General features: G+C 44.3%; 1 pseudogene; it reads left to right on the top strand.

Annotated features, from left to right (window-relative positions):
• The first annotated feature begins 1525 nt into the window (after positions 1-1525).
• On the top strand, positions 1526-1643 carry LOC124712777 (annotated as a pseudogene).
• Positions 1644-13165: the final 11522 nt, after the last annotated feature.

The raw sequence follows: 13165 nt of genomic DNA, 5'->3' as shown, positions 1-13165 counted from the left end.
CTTAGTTACTACATAAATTAGGCTTCAAATCTCTACAAGATACGTATTATTCGCGAATGATGAGTAAAATAATATGCACGAAGTTTTCCTAAATGTACTCACAGTCATCAGGGTATTGTGCCTTAGCAGAAACGACGCTTAACAGAGCAGCGGCCCATAACAGACCCGACCTCATCTTATCTGCTGGCGAAGTTCACTGGGAGTGACACGACCTCATGTTGCCGCCGCCTTTTATACCGGTGCATCTAGCCAGCGCTATAAGTTTACTCGGAAGTAATGACACTAAGGCGACTATCTAATCCCGGTTCTTGTATCTGTACTGTACTCACACGTTATATACATGTCGAGAGAGAGAAAGAGAGAGAGAGGGAGAGAGATGGGAGAGTGACTGAGAGAGCGAGAGAAAAATTGCTATATAGACGGTTCGAACTATCTTAATGGACTCAGTACTTATAACTACGATATTGAATTTAAAAAAAGAGAGATTGTGAAGCATACATTGGGAGATTAGAATCATTGTCAAATACACACATTACTATCTCGTGTAAAAGAAAAAGGGTTTTGTATATTTGAGCATTTTTGTGATACAATAAAATAGGAGCATTTGTGGAAGGAGCACCTTCAGGTTAGCGAAGTTATGGAGTAAACTGTAAGGTGTGCTTTCTTGGGCATTATATTCGAAGATTTCACTTCCCCGATGGTGTCTAAAGCGAAATTGTTAGCTACTGTGTTTGACGAGCGCTTATCATGGCGTGATCATTTAATTCACATAATCAAGAAAACACAAAACAGCATTAACGGAATGAGATCTGTAACTGGAATTTGGCACTGTATAGACCTTTACGTTCTCTATATCATGCGCAAGATCCTCGTCCACTCAGTCTTCCATTCCGGATGTTTCTGATTTATTTATTTAGCGTATGGCGCTACACACGATTTACAATCGTTACGTGATCAGTGATGAAATACTATATGAAATATATCAATCAAGGATGCAAAATCAGACAAGAAAAACGAGATAAAATGTAGAATGCAATAAGAAAGTAAAACAAAAAATAATATCGCAGCAGGTAAATTACGTAACTTGGTTTTCTCATATTCTGACGTCAAGATTGGCAATGCCCTTGAGGGAGGCATTGCTGATGAGCTCTTCGTTCACAGTCCATGACCATGTGTTGAACAGTGTGGTTTGGAGCCCCACAGCTACAACTAGAACTGGGTAGCTTTCCCTACTGGCGTCCACGTATTCCATATCCCGTTCCGAATCTGTTTAGGCTTTATTCACGCCTGTCGTAAAAGTTTACAGTTCTTAGGTCTTTCCACTGGATTGACACGGTCGCGATCATTGGTGGAGGCACTATCTGTGAAGCTGTCGTGCCATTTACTGTCTCTGGGCAAGTCAGTAGCTAGCGGTTGTTGGGCCACTCTCAGAGGGGGGTTTCTAGAACGAAGTCTAGTCGTTTCCAATATTGGGATATCCTCGTGGATGGAAAGTAGAGGATTATTCATTACTTTCCTATATGCCGCCAACGGCCTTGCCGCAGTGGTAACACCGGTTCCCGTCAGATCACAGAAGTTAAGCGCTGTCGGGCTGGGCTAGCACTTGGATGGGTGACCATCCGGTCTGCCGAGCGCTCTTGGCAAGAGGGCTGCACTCAGTCCTTCTGAGGCAAACTGAAGAGCTACTTGACTGAGAAGTAGCGGCTCCGGTCTCGTAAACTGACATACGGCTGGGAGAGCGGTGTGCTGACCACATGCCCCTCCACCTCCGCATCCAGTGACGCCCGTGGGCTGAGGATGATACGGTAGCCGGTCGGTACCTTTGGGCCTTCATGCCCTGTACGCGAGGAGTTTAGTTTAGTTTAGTTTTCCTATATACCTTCGCCAAAGCTTCCTAGCTCTCCAAGGAAGGTAGGATATACAGCTAAGCGTTGGAAGCCAATACAGATGGGTAGTCTCTATACATCCAGTTATAATCTTCATATCAGCGTTGAGATGAATGTCCACGTCCTTTATGCTTGCTGATTAGCCACATGGTGCGCAGTACTTGGCTGCAGAGTACACTGAAACGAGTACAGAGATTCGTCGTGTATCCGCTGATGCTCCCCAGAGAGCCTCTGAATAAGATTGTTGCGTGAACGGTTTCGACATCCTTCTATAATTGCCAAAGTCCGTTGCAATGCACAATGGACATGAGTGGACGCAGGTTATCAGACAGGATGCGTATGTGCGGGTCACCTGTCAGTCGTATCTAGACGTATCAGAAAGTTCCATATCCCTCCAACTGCACACGCCCCACACCATTACAGAGCCTGCGTCAGCTTGAACAGTCCCCTTCTGACATGCAAGGTCCATAGATTCAGGATGTTGTCTCCATTTGAAACGACACTTGTCTTACTAGGCAACATGTTTCCAGCCATGGACAGTCCAGTGTCGATGTTGATGTGTCCAGGCGAGGCGTAAAGCTTTGTGTCGTGCAGTCATCAGCGGGTTACGAATAAGCCTTCGGCTCCGAAAGCCCATATCTCTGATCTTTCGTTGAATGGTTTGTACATTGACACTTGTTGGTGGCCCAGCATTCAAATCTGCAGCAATTTGACGACGGGTTGGGCTTCTGTCACACTGAACGATTCTCTTCAGTCGTCGTTGGTCCCCATTTCGTCGCTACCTCGGAGATGCTGTGTCCCATCGCTTTTGCGCCGACTATAACACCACGTTCAAACTCACTTAAATCTTGATGACCTGCTGTTGTAGCAACAGTAACCTGTCTAACAACTGCGCCAGACACTTGTTGTCTTATATAGACGTTGCCGATCGCAGCGCTGTATTCTGCCTGTTTACGTATTCCTTTGGCGCTTCATTGTATATACTCTCTACTTCAGTTTTGCTCAAATAGCAAAACTTATCTACTACTTTGTCTCGTTTCCTGATGTACTTTCCTTAGCGTAACCTGATTTATTTCGACTATATTCCATTATCCTTGTTTTGCTTTTGTTGATATTCATTTTATATCCTCTTTTGAAGACAACGTCCATTCCGTTCAACTGCTCTCCCAAGTCTTTTGCTGTCTCTGCCCGGATTACCTCGTTCTGTATGAACTGCAGGTGGCACAGACGTGTCGGAGCTGGAGTTGCTTGTATCCTCAGTGGTATAATAACTGTCTCGTCTATGGACCTTGACATCCTGCTATTCAGTGTGCTTTGCCTGTTAAGACTAGGGTACAGATGTCTGAGCATAGCGTTTACCTTGTTTGCGACGTGTTGTATGTGATCCCCCTCAAGAGAGTTTCCGATCCAGCTAGACACCGACATATCCGACTTTTTCACGGAGATGTATTGGACATGCGTGCAGTGATATTTATCTATAGACTTTGTGCAATAATTGTGGTCTACGTACAGGTTGACAGTTATTGAACTATATGACTAAAACGCAAATTAGTTACAAACCAAGGCGTGCACACACTTTATTCAATATGTAAGCGTCACTACGGATAAAATTCGGATTTAGGTTATGAGATGTTCGATATTCCTGCCATCATTTGTGTTCATGTGGCGCAGATGAATAGCGAAATTCACCAAGACCCGCTGAAGTCTCGGAACATCGATACTGTCGATGACCTTTTGAATGGCTGTTTTCACCTCAGCAGTGATTTTGGGATTACTGCTGTACACCTTGTCTTTATTATAGCCCCACAAAAAGGAGTCGCATGTGTTCAGATCAGGAGAATTTGGGGACAATAGAAGCCTATGACAGCGGCCTTTGGGTATCCAGCAGCCAGAATGCAGTCCCCAAAGTGCTCCTCCCGGACATCAAACACTCCCCTGCTTCAATGGGATTGCACTCCGTCGTTCATGAACTACATCTTGTCGAAATGGCCTTGGATAATGGGGATGAAATCACCTTCCAAAACCTTCACGTATCGTTGGGCAGTCACCGTGCCATCAAGGAATATTGCATCGATTATTCCAAGACTGCACACTGCCCATAACACGGTCACCCATTCAGTGTGATGAGTCTTAAAGATCGCGAAATGTGGGTTCTTAGTCCCCAAATGTGCCAATTTTTCATACTGACTAACCCATCCAAATGAAAGCGGACTTCGTCGCCAAACCACACCATACTAATTACCATCATGCCCCGTGGCAGAACATTTTGAACGCCCTAACGCAAACGGGCAAACTATTCAGACGTTATGACGATTTTTTTCATATAGTTACTTACTTACTTACTTTCCGTGTCCGGAACTAGACTTCAGACTTCCAAAAATCAGCAGCCAATATGGCCTTGTCATTTGCCTCCCATAAGTCATTCATTGTGCAGGGCTGGTCTAAATATGGACAGATGAGCAGGTGTTGAGGATCCTGGACAGAACCACACAGACAGAGAGTGTTCTCATTCTGTTTTAGGAAACCTCATTGCTGCAGGTTTGACTTGCACTTTGCCACTTCTACCCTCATACGGTTTAGGGTTCTCCAGACTGTGTATGGTGTGTCTCCACCAGGCGCCAGTTCTTCTTTTACATCTTTATGGGGGTTTCTCAGGCCGATTTCCTACTTTTTCAAACGATTATCTGCAGCCGACCCTTTCAGGGCTCGGGTACGCGACAGGAAACTCTTCCTCGAACAAAGCCGTCGGTCAGCAGGCTGGTGTCCATATAAAGGGTGACGCATGTCCTTTTCTTGCTCGGTTTTTTCGGCTTAGGCAGCGATGTCACGTCGTATGTTGGGCGGTGCGATCCCCGTGATTAAGTACATCTTGTGCACTGGGGTCGGCCTCAAGCATCCGGTAACAATCCGTGCCATTTCATTCACCGCGACATCAACTTTTCTCGCGTGTGTTGATGCAGACCATACTGGAGCGGCGTATTCCGCGGCTGACACACTGAGCGCGAGGGCTGAAGTTCTCAGGACTTTTGGGTTTGCACCCCAGGATCCGCTGGTTAGTTTCCTGATGATGTTGTTTCTAGTTGAGACTTTTTCCCTTGTGGCATTACAATGATGTTTATAGGTCAGTGTTCGATCCAACGTGACACCAAGATATTTGGGCGTTTTACAATGCTCGAGACGTTCACCTCTCCATATTACATTTAATTCACGATTTGCCTCCCTGTTCTTTAAATGGAGTGCACAGACCTGCGTCTAGGAAGGGTTCGGCCTTAGGTGGTTTGCCTCATAATACTGGGATAGAGCTTCCAAGGTACTGGTTAATTTCTCCTCTACATCCATAATATTGTTACCTTGGTCTGCAACTGCAGTGTCATCGGCATACATAAATTGGCGCGTGATGTTTGGCACTAGTTGGTCATTTGTATATATATTATACAGAGCTGGGGCGAGGACGCTTCCCTGAGGTAGGCCATTCCTCATATTTCTCCACCTGCTCTTCTTGCCCTGGAGACAGACGAAAAATCTCCTATTATGCAGGAAAGTACCTATCAGTGATGTCAAATGGTAATCTCTTGTTACATTATATACTTTCCTAAGGAGCCTCCGATGGTTTGCAGTATCATATGCAGCTGAAAGGTCTATGAATGCCACTCCCGTGATCTCTTTCCTCTCAAACCCATCCTCAATATGTTGGGTCAGGTTCAGGATTTCACTGCAGCACGATTTGCCTGGTCGGAAACCTGCCTGCTGTGGGATGATCTGTTGTTCCAAGTCGCTTTCTATGCGACTTAGCGTCAGGCGTTCCAAGATCTTAAAACAGTGACATAAAAGAGACACAGGTCGGAAGTTTTTTGGATCATCAGAGTCCTTTCCTGGTTTCAGAAGTGCTACCACTCGGGCTTTCCTCCACATCTTCGGAATATGGAGCCTTTCTACACATTTGTTTATCAAATCTAGCAGCCACTGTAGGGTATTACTGCTAAAGTTAGTAATTTGCTCGACTCTAAGTTCGTCGATACCAGGAGCTCTGTTAATCTTTACGCTGGAAATGGTTGCAGGAAGGGCTGAACTGTAAATGGTGCCTTAAGGTGATGATTTTACTCTGCTGGATCACGTGCTAATGGTTCCTGGTACTTTCTGCCGTGGGTTTTGCCATTCATAAGGAGTGTAGTGGCGACTTGGTCTGCCGTGACGTTAGTAAATTTATCATTTGACTTTGTGGCGCCAACGTTAAGGTTCTTTAACAGTTTCCAAGCCCGCCTACTGTTCACTTTCATGTCCAGGTTCTCCACGAGGTCACACCATTTGGCTTTGTGGTTCTCAGCTATGACTGACATGAGTTCATCGCCTGCTAGAAATGTCTCATCATCAAATGAGTCGTTATCGAAGAGCTTCTGGTATCTTTCCAGTAGTGGCTTTGCGTCCTCAGACAGTCCGTTAATATACAGTGTTCTGCATCCTCGCGGTATTGTTTTCCTAGACACCTTCTGAACGAGTTTGACAAAAGAGTCGTACATCTCAGGTTGTGGGGGGATTTTTGTTATTTCTACATCAATGAGCTCTCTAAATTTCTTCCAATTGGCCTTTTTAAAATGAACCTTCTTTTGAAAGGAACTTGTTCATGCTTGACAACTGCATTGACCGTGCAAATTATGGGCCGATGCTGCGTGTGGGGAATTGGCTCCCCAGTCAGTTTTCCACATTGGCCAGCAAGTTTCTTGCTAACAAAGATGTTATCGGGATTGTACCCTTTCTTCCATCTGCCATTATTAAAGGAGCTTGGCAGTTTCTGGTCATGTATGACCAGTAGATCGTGTATCTCAGCCCAGGTCTCTAGTTCCACTCCGCTGCTGATAGTTTCCTTATAGCCCCATGTAGTGCTCTGACGGTTGAAATCGCCCAATAAAAAATTAAAGTCTTGGTAACTGAGTTCTAACGGTTAATATCTCAATGTCTTGCCTGTCATTCAGTGATGCAGAAGTGACTCTAGTTCCTGGCCTGGCGAAGATGGCACTACCGTACCGTTCATGTGGTCTCTCCAAGATCATCTTCATTCCATCTATTTTGGGTGTGGGTCTTGTACTGCCCCGATGAGTTTCTTGAATCAGGAGGAAGTCTCATTGATATTCTTTACACAAGTCAGATAATAAAACTTCTTTGTCTCTCGATATTCCTTCAATGTTTATCGACATCGTCACAAGTGGCCTTAGATTGACCGTTTGGGTAGGGTCTTCATTTCCTCAGAAGTCCGTTCCGGTTGTTGAAGGATTAGCCGCTGAAAGATCAACGTTGCCCGGGATGCGCCTGTTTGCGGTTCTCGTTTGTATCTTGCTGTCCTTTGTAGAGAGAACTGCCTCAGACTTGTCAGCGTTTACCCTGAAGCGCCATTTCTCCACCCGAGGATCGACATATCTGAGTGATGTCTGTAGTTGTGAGTTAATGTTTGATGGTTTCCAGTCATGCGCTAATATGGCGGAGTCATTTGCGTAGATGGCAACCATCGTCTTATGTGTTGTTGCAAAAACGTTATTATGGAGGTTAAACAATGGAAGCCCCAGGGCAATGCCTTAGGCATGGAATACATATCGTGTTGGTGGTTTGTGCTGAATGTAAGTAAGATATGTTTAAGAGACATGCGAGTGCGTCGGGGAAACAAGCGTAGCTGAGTCTGCAGCTGCGCCACAAACAGTCGAGACCTTTGTTGGTGTCCGAGAACACAGCTCCAGTTACTTCGCTGGTTTTGTAGCCGGCAGGTTGGCGTTCTACTACACGGAGAGGTCGTTGTGTCGCAAAGTTCTGATTCCTGAAGCTGAAATACTCCGGTCTCAGGTGTCCTTGTTGATACAGGGCTTAATGAGCCTGTCACCTTTCAGCAGGCTCACTTAGTATGCTGACGGGTCAGTAATTTTGTGGGACGGATTGGTCTTCCCCTGGCTTCCTGAACATCAAGACCTTTGCCACTTTCCAAAAGTCAGCGACGTGTTGGTGTCGTAGGATGACATTCATGGTGTGTGTTAAATATTTTAAGGCTTCATCCATGAACTCCTTGGGGTCTCGGTTTTGAATGTCAAAAGGGCCCGGAGCTTTCCCAGATGGGGTGTGCTTAATAGCCCATGCGATTTCATGTGTGCTAGCACATCTGATTTCGTCGCTAGCGTGCTGGGCTACAAGTTGTGTAACCACCTGGTCCATTTCAAGAGTGAATACTGTGTCTGCAGAAACCAGATTCGGTGTGAAAGACGCAGCTAGTGTTCTGGCTAGTAGTTCTGCCTTTTCCTCTGCGACCGAGCGAGGTGGCGCAGTGGTTAGCACACTGGACTCGCATTCGGGAGGACGACGGTTCAATCCTGTCTCCGGCCATCCTGATTTAGGTTTTCCCTGATTTCCCTAAATCGCTTCAGGCAAATGCCGACGGGACGTTAAACACTAATATCCTCCTCCTTTTCCTCTGTGTAGTAGGCAGTTCCATTAGGTCCTCGTAGAAGTGTGTAGTGTCGCACCATTGAGAAGTGTTGAGCTAGATTCCATCCGGTCGTGTGGTACCCAGCTCAGCATATGTCTCGTATCATGTGTGTTACTGAATGTTTGTACTTTCTCCCGTATTCTCTTGATGTGCAGTTAATGGAAAAGGCGCCTGGTACGCAACGATTTCTCATGTAGATTATGCCCAGGACGTCTTGGGACAGGGCTGTTGAGTGTTAACGTAAGTATGAGAACTGGAGTTGCGTGAGCCATTGCGTCCCGGACTCCGTGCTCCGACAGCTTCATCAATTCGTGCTGTGTAATTTCGTGTGTTTCTGGGATACAGTTCCCTCAATTGTAGTACAGTACAAGGTGTACAACTTTGCTTCCGCCGTTTGTCGATAAGTGGCGACAACGGTAAGTAGCGGTCGAAACAAACAGATCGCAGACGTCAGGCAGTTAGCTTGGACCTCGGTCAACATAACCTCAAACAAAAGTCGATTTGTGTCTCCATCATAAAGTTGTTCTTGATTGAAAATGTCAGTTTACGAGCCTAATTCTCGTCATTTTCGGGAGGTGTTACTATTTTGTTTCGATGTGAAGAAAACAGTCACTGAGTCTCATCGAATGCTCGTATGGTATGGACGTTATTAGTGAAAGAACTTGTCGTGAGTGGTTTCAAAGCTTCAAGGACGGTGATTTCAACGTTGTAGACCGGCATAGAGGTGGAAGAGAGAGTGTTCTCGAAAATGCAGAACTGGAGACATTACTGAGTGAAGACTCGCGTCAAACTCAAGAAAAATTGGCATGATTAGTGGGAGTGACACGCAAGCCATTTCAAAACGTCTCAAGGCTATGGGCATGATTCAGAAAGAAGGAACTTGGGTCCGGTGTGATCTGAAACCAAGATACGTTGAACCGCGTTTGTGTGTTTGTGTACAGTTGCTTCAGAGGCAGAAACGGAAGGAATTTCTGCGTCGCATTGTAACTGGGGACGAGAAATGGGTTCATTACGATAATCCCTAAAGGCAAAAAATCATGGGGATATCCAGGCCATGCTTCCACGTCGACATTCAAACCGACTATTCACGTCTCCAAGATTATGCTTTACATTTGGTGGGACCAGCTCGGCTTTGAGTACATTGAAGTGATAAAACCAAGTGAAACAATCACAGGTGCTCGTTATCGAATGCTATTAATGCGTGTGAGCAGAGCATTAAAAGAGAAACGGCCGCGATACAGTGAGAGGCACGATAAACTGATTTTGTAGCACGACAAAGCTCGACCTCACGTTGCAAAATAGATCAAAACTACTCGGAAACGTTAAAACTGGAAATCTTATCCCACCCGCCGTATTCTCCAGACATTGTTCCCTCTGACTATCCCCTGTTTAGATCAATGGCGCATGGCCTGACTGACCAACAGTTCCGATCTCATGAAGAAGTCACAAATTGAATCGATTCGTGGATCGCTTCAAAAGAAGAACAATTTTTTCGACGTGATATTCGTGCACTGCCCGAAAGATGGGAGAAAGTAGTGGCCAGCCATGGAAAATACTTTGAATGATACATGTGTAACCAATTTTTTTCATTAAAGCCTCAAATGTTGGGAAAAAAACAGCAGAAGCAAAGTTGTACACCTTGTACACGGAGTGATTCTGTGTCGTGCAGTGTCTCTTCTGTGTGCATTACAGCCGGCATGTGGATAGAGGCCGGGTCGTTTTCAACTTCAACGATGGGTGTTCCTGTGATGCCGCAAGTGGACATGAGCGTGGGTACGTCGGGCGCTAATTTGATGCAGTTCCGACTTAATGAATGTTTGTAGGCTACATTTCTTTTGGCTGGTGTTTCGTATTCCTGGGTTTCAATGTGGTTTATTCCGTTAAATGATCTCTAGTGGCGATGACTTGCTGAGCAATGTCGAGTACAGTGCTGATATCACGTGTTATATTGTTATTCAGTGGGTTTTATAGCGACATAAATGCAGTATGAGTTCCACTGAACTCGATCATGATGAGACAAGTTTATAAACAGCCGTTGCAACGAAGAAGAATCACATTATGAAACTTCCTGGCTGATTAAAACTTTGTGCAGGACTGATACTCGAACTCGAGACTCGATCTCGGGTCTTGGTCCATACACAGTTTTAATCTGCTAGGAAGTTTCATTCATTCGAGGATCAAAACAATTTACATTTCCTCGTATCATGTAGCTTCAAGCTCTTCAGGATGAGTTATGAATGAGCTTGCAAAGTTGTCTGCTGTCGTTGTTAACATTGCTGTTAAGATTCGTACATTCAATAGTTTGAACAAGTCAGAAATGAGCTGCCTAATGATTCAATACCACTACCACCAGTCCACTATATAAGATCAGGAAGATTATTCCACTGCCTTCATTATTCACACTGAGGAAGAGTCGTGTAGTAAAGCTTCCTTTTATTAACATTCAGAAAACTGCCGTGAAGCGCCATTGGAATCATAGCCTTAAAAGGACAGTGAGACCATTTACTGTGGGGCGAGAATTACTTGTTAAGTCCAGCAATTTGTCTAATAGAAGGAATTTACAAACTCACTAGTTCCCAGTCTATGTAGGATTATTCCAAGTGTGTCGTGCACCAGAATGTCATAGAAGTGGAGCCACTCAGGGCCAAGTGGTAGAGAGGAGTGCATCACATGTTTAACAGGACACTGTTTTATGAGTAAAGATGGTGAATTGTATTGTGACATGACTTGAGATGTGGTACATGTAGCTACTGATGCTTATTTAAATTTATGCACACTGATATGTAGTATGATTTGAGATCAGGTATGATTTTAGACGTATTGCTTGAATGTTTTTCCCCAGGAATCTAGACCGACTGGTAAGTGCAGAATGAAAGGTGCGATGGGTGTATATTACATGGCATTGCTGAAGACAAATTGTGAAGCAGAGGGTCCCAAAAAACAACTGAAAATGAAAGCGTATTAAAAGGGAAATGGTAACAGGTAACAAAGGCGTCAGATCTTCGTAAGGTATCGACAGTTAACGTAGTTTGAGATGAACCGTGAATGAAATGCTGTCTTGTGCAACCCACAATTAACCATATTTATGTGTGTACATATCATACCTTTCCTTGAACTGAGTGTGCTTCTGCAATTATGTTGCATAACATGTTCATGTGAAATAATCTCATCTAGGCAATACGAAGGAGTAACGATTGCAGGAGATGTGCTTATAACAGTGTCGGAATATTTTTCACTTCGTTTCAAGTGAGATGGAGGAGCAATTTTCATGATAAGAGCCATGGTTTTTTTCCTGACAAGTTTTCTGTTGCGGATGCAGCTTGGTCTTATTCTTTATAATTTTTTATTAATCTAAGAATCCTGCCTGCAGGAAACTGAATGAGAACTGGAGAGTTTATATTTTGTAGGTTGAGAGTAGCCGTGCTGTAGTGTTATCAGCAGTTGGGTGTAGGAGTTTCATAACTGTCAGTAGCTCGGAGGCAGTTCAGCAACAATAGTGCGTGTTAAGAGAAAATGAATCTTGCGACACAAAATTAAAAAGGTTCTTTGGAACCACCTCGAACAAAAACGAGTATCTTGGGATTTATGGAATTAAGTGCACTGACACGAATTTCAATATGTATGCCACGTATGTTTGAACCATTCATTGGCGGCCGCTGTGGACGAGCGGTTCTAGGCGCTTCAGTACGGAACCGCGCGGCTGCTACGGTCGCAGGTTCGAATCCTGCGTCTGGCATGGATGTGTGTGATGTCCTTAGGTTAGTTAGGTTTAAGTAGTTCTAAGTCTAGGGTACTGATGACCTCAGATGTTAAGTCCCATAGTGCTTAGAGCAATTGAACCATTTGAAACTTCTGTTTGTTGTTCTAAGTATTTGGATTGGATTGTTTGGTGGAAAAGACCAAACAGCGAGGTCATCGGTCTCATCGGATTCGAGAAGGACGGGAAAGGAAGTCGGCCGTGCCCTTTCAAAGAAACCATCCCGGCATTTGTCTGGAGTGATTTAGGGAAATCATGGAAAACCTAAATCAGGTTGGACGGACGGGGGATTGAACCGTCGTCCTCCCGAATGCGAGTCCAGTGTGTTCTAAGTATTATACGAATATCTTATTTGTTTAATGTCTCTGGGTACGCCACCTTATGCCAGTTCACAATTTTTTTTCTTTTTAAAAGTCTATATTTGCATATTGTATATGTTCCTTGAGTGGTGATCGAGAGTCACTCTTATTACTTGTAAATAAGATTTGTTTTTGAAGATTCTATAATTATCCACGAGTGATCGTTTTGATAAAGCGTTACTAATTACTTGTATATTTTTCATCATGAAATGAGAGATGAAGGATTTCATGAGAACACTGACGTGAGGACGTACAAGATGTTGGGAATTGTTATCGGCTGATTACTTTCCCACATCGGACGACAGGTAGTTCTGTTAGAGGACCATTTGTCACACATCATAGCGGAGGAGAATGGCACACAGGGTGCGAACTTTCAAGCCAGGATGAGTTGCTAGTTGCAGAGACGGCTGCGCAGAGTGCAGACAGAGGGAAGGCTCACATACATAATCAACTGCAGCCATAATAGTCCAGTGAAACTGTCAGAAAAAAAGCCTGTACCTTGCAAAAGGTGGGGTAGAAGATTTTATTTTTTTAACTCGTTCATATTGTTGGGAAGGTTAGAAAACCAAGTTTTGCTAACAAAATTTCTCTTGGGAAAACTTTCTGCAGTCAAAAAACTTCGAAAATTTCGGACTTTTTTCAGTTTTTTCAAAATATCTCAGTTTCATTTGCTTCTATCGCTTTGACGTCTATTTTCGTT

The sequence above is a fragment of the Schistocerca piceifrons genome, chromosome 8 (genome assembly GCF_021461385.2).
Source record: "Schistocerca piceifrons isolate TAMUIC-IGC-003096 chromosome 8, iqSchPice1.1, whole genome shotgun sequence".
Lineage (NCBI taxonomy): Eukaryota > Metazoa > Arthropoda > Insecta > Orthoptera > Acrididae > Schistocerca > Schistocerca piceifrons.
This window is presented reverse-complemented; position numbering and strand designations above follow the sequence as displayed.